Here is a 4366-nt window from a genome sequence, read left to right on the forward strand (position 1 = left end):
CCAGAACGCCGCACCCTAAGCCTCCATTGTGATGATTTATGCTTTTGGCCATTTTTGAGTGATTTAGAAGAAGAAGAAGTAGTGGGAATCTTTGAAGCATCAAGGAGTGGCTTTGGATCTGAAGTTTGGGGAGCATTTCAGAGCATTGGAAGGTATCAATTCGTTTCCCTCCTTTAGATCTTCTTTGGATATGAGTTTTGGGGCTTTTAAGCCATGTTTAAGGTCAATCTCGAGTTTGAAGTCCAGATCTGAGGTTGCTACCTCAGATCCATGATTGTTATGGTCTAGAATCCAGTAAAGTATCAGCCATTGGGTGGGTTATGGAGCCTCTTGGTCTTAAACCCTAGTTGTTGGTGCATTTTGCCTAGATCTCCCTCTCTACACGTAAAGTTTGCAACTTTACGTGGGGAATAGGCTTGGGAAGGGTAGATCTACAGTTTGGAGTTCATGCATGACTCGGAAGTCCTCTGCATGTAAATGGATCTTATTGGACTCGGCGAGTCCTTCGAGTGGACTCGGCGAGTAGCTTGAAGATAAGGAGGAACTCGACGAGTGGGATGAACAGCTCGTCGAGTCGGATGAAGATAGGCATGAACTCGGCGAGTTGGATGAACAACTCGGCGAGTTGGATGAAGATTGTCGTGTGCTCGGCGATTCTGTTCTTAGATTCGGCGAGTCAGGTCGCGTGATCCCAAACCCCTTCGAGTTAAGTCTCGAGCCAGCGAGTCGAGCCAGGACTCAGTGAGTTAGACAGGACAGGAATCGGGAATCAGTAGACTCGGCGAGTCAGGGGCTGACTCGGCGAGTAGAGTCGTGAGTGGAAGGACTCTGGACTTATGAACTCGGCGAGTCAGTAGGATGACTCGACGAGTAGGGTTGACCTGGAAGGTTGACTTTGACCAGGATGTTGACTTTGACTAGAGTTGACTTGGTTGACCTTTGAAGGTCAGTTAGACTAAGTGTTATGTTGATTTTGGTAGCTCGGGGAGCTAGCGGAGCAGCAGTTCGGAGTCAGTGGTCAGGTAGCGGTCAAAGGGGTTAGCAGCAGCAGTTCAGCAGTATCAGGTGAGTTTCCCCTTTGTATGAATGGGTCTACGGCCACAATGTCGGCCCATGTAGTTATGAGTAGAAGACCCGGGGGTTAGCCCTAGGCACAGTATGCTGGTATGATTTTCGGACGAGGTCCAATGATAGAGGGCGGGTGCCCAAGGAGCGGTTTATGTGTTAGTTATTACTTGTTGTCTGTGTGATACTTGTATGTGCCTGGTAGGGAGGTGAGTGTGGGTGAGGTCCCGTATCTCAACAATAGCAGAGTGTGGATGGTGTTCCACATCTCAGTAGCAGAATAGCAGGGGCGAGGCCCCAGTTAGGAAAGGAGCGAGGGTGGGCTGGGCCCGTATCTCACTATCAGCAGGAGTATGGACGAGGTCACATGCCTCACCAGTAGCAAGACACGGGCGGGGCCCAGAGATAGGCGAGGCCTTAGAGCAAGAGTTGTTAGTATATGTTCAATTTATGTAATGTTATGTGACATGTTTATGTGCTATTATATGTTAGTGGGCGAGGCCCTGTGACAGGCGAGGCCTAAGTGAAACAGATCTGTATCCGAGCGGGGCTCGAAGCCAGGCGGGGCCTGGAGCAGCGGGGCCGTTGTAGCGGGCGAGGCCCGAAGTAGGGGCGAGGCCCCGGGTAGCGGGCGTGGCCCAGTATGTGCAGTACGTGGTTATGCATGGTATCTGGTAAGGTGGGGAACTCACTAAGCTTCGTGCTTATGGTTTTCAGTTTTGTTTTCAGGTACTTCCGGTAGCGGAGGGAGGAGCTCGGGGTGATCGCATGGCACACACCATAGATTAGTCAGCCTGGGAACGTTTACTCTGATAATAAACATGTGTTTTGAAAACTTATACTCAGATTATGTTTTGGAATGATGTCTTTGGTTAAAGTAATGTTTTATTTAAAAGAATTTTATTTTGGTCTTAAATTTGGGATGTTACAGTGTTGATCGTTAACAATAGATTGAAAGTTCATCTATTTAATATTTATAATGGAAGAACTCTTTTAGTTATTGTGGTATGCATGTTTTCTCGTATGTTGTAATAACCATGAGGTCTATGATCTTTTCTTTTTAATTTGTTTCAATTTGTATGCATTCTTGATGTTAAGAAAAGAGTAAAAAATGGTTTGGATTTATATCAGATTACACTCTTGAAAAAACCATATATATTATGTTTCAATTAAGTGTTTAGTGTATTAACCCGATTAACCCGGCTAACCCGACCCTATTAACCCGAAACCCGATTAACCCGAACCCGACCAACCCATACCTTAATAGGGTCGGGTGCTGGGTTAAATTATTTTTTGTGAAAACCCGACTAACCCGACCCGTTTAACCCGAAACCCGATCGGGTTGACCCGATTAACAGCCTTAGGCCCCGCCGGTCTCCGGGCCTCGCCCGCTACACACATGCATACAATCAAATAGCATACTAATAAATAGACACTCTCTAACAGCTCCTAGATCTAAGGCCTCGCCTAACTAGGGCCTCGCCCCTGTCCTGCTACTGAAGTTGTGGAACCCTGTCCATACTCCTGCTAGTAGTGGGATACAGGCCCCCACCCACACTCACTCCCTTCCTATCACGGGCCTCGCCCCTACTCTGCTAATGTTGAGATATGGAACCCCATCCATACTCAGCTAGTGATGAGATACGGGACCTCTCCCACACTCACCTCCCTACCAGGCACATGCAAGTATCCCATAGACAACAAGTATAATCTAACATACAACATAAGGATCTTCCTCGGGATTGCCCCGGCATCGGACCCCCGGACCGGAAACATACTATCATCTAATCATAATACGGGCTTACCCTAACATCAGACCCCCATTCCTGAATTTATCATACCTACTCATGCAAGAATCACAAAGACCTCTGGCATTCTAACCTTCCTCGGGCCTCACCCGACATCAGGTCGTAACCCGGAACATATAACAATAAGTGCCTAAGGCTAACCCCCGGGTCTTCCTACTATACATAAACATAAACATAATGGGCCGGAATTGGTGCCTTAGACCCATACAAACAGTGAGGAGACTCACCTTGCACTGCTGAAGACTAGTTGAAAACTTCTGACTGCTATCCAGCAACTCCTGAACTGCTGATCCTTCGGCTCCCCGAACTATCAATACCTAAAATAACACTTAGACCGCAATACCCTCAAAAGTCAAAACAGGTCAAACTTGGTCAAAGTCAACAATCAAAGTCAACACTCCGAGTTGACCCAACTCACCAAGTTGACCCACCAACTCGTCGAGTCCCACAGCCCACACAAAACTCTCGACTTCGATCCTACTCGTCGAGTGCACCTTCAACACATCAGTACCCTCCTTCATGTGACTCATCGAGTTCCTCTTTGAACTCACCGAGTCCACCTTCATAAATTAAGGAGATTGCCTTAGACTCGTCGAGTTCCTCCTTGAACTCGTCGAGTACGATGATCTTACTAGCGGAGTCCTCTTCTAGATTCAATCCCCCTTACACAGAAACATGATTATTGGGCAACCACATCCATACTCGCCGAGTCCAAAGAGCAACTCGTCGAGTCCCCTAAGGTGAAACTCTATTCAGACGATTTCAGAGGGTCTTAAAGCATCCAAAACATAGATCTGGACCCAACCACCTCATAACCATGCAAAGTTCCTGCCTTTTTCCTACACTCATGACCTTTTGAGCTAAAAAATCCAAAATAACACTTCTTAAGCTTGCATGGGAATCCCTATGGCATAAAGCTTGCACCTTTATGCCATAACAACCCTTATTGGTGCTAGATCTGAAAACACCAGCCCTTGGGACGTCAATTCCTCTCATGCTAGGATTCTTGGACCAAACCCCCCCCCCCCCCCCCCCAAAAAAAAGTGACAAAGAAGAGATCTACATGCATAATGATCAAGGTGGAAGCTTTCTTACCAGAAAATGGAGGAGAATGCAAGAGGTTTTTGGATCTACTATTCTCTTTTTATATCCCCAAGGCATCACCTTCTTCTTCAAGCTTCACAACACTCAAAAATGTTCACAATGGCTCACAAACTCATGGAAGGCACTAGGTTTTTGTTCTGGTCTTGAGAGAGAATCAAGGAGGCTGATGAAGGGTTATAATGCTCCTTAAATAGGGTACAAGGCCCAAATTAAGGGTTTTCCCAAAACCTGACCAACTCGCCGAGTGAGTCCTATGACTCGTCGAGTAGGTCACTTGACCCACGATCCAAGTCGCGCTCCGACTTGTCGAGTCACTCCAACTACTCGACGAGTCACTTCCTTATTTTGAGGTTTTTCTTTCCTTTCTAGGTCTTCTGAATTTGGGGTGT

Source organism: Lactuca sativa, chromosome 3, assembly GCF_002870075.4.
Source record: "Lactuca sativa cultivar Salinas chromosome 3, Lsat_Salinas_v11, whole genome shotgun sequence".
Taxonomy (NCBI): domain Eukaryota; kingdom Viridiplantae; phylum Streptophyta; class Magnoliopsida; order Asterales; family Asteraceae; genus Lactuca; species Lactuca sativa.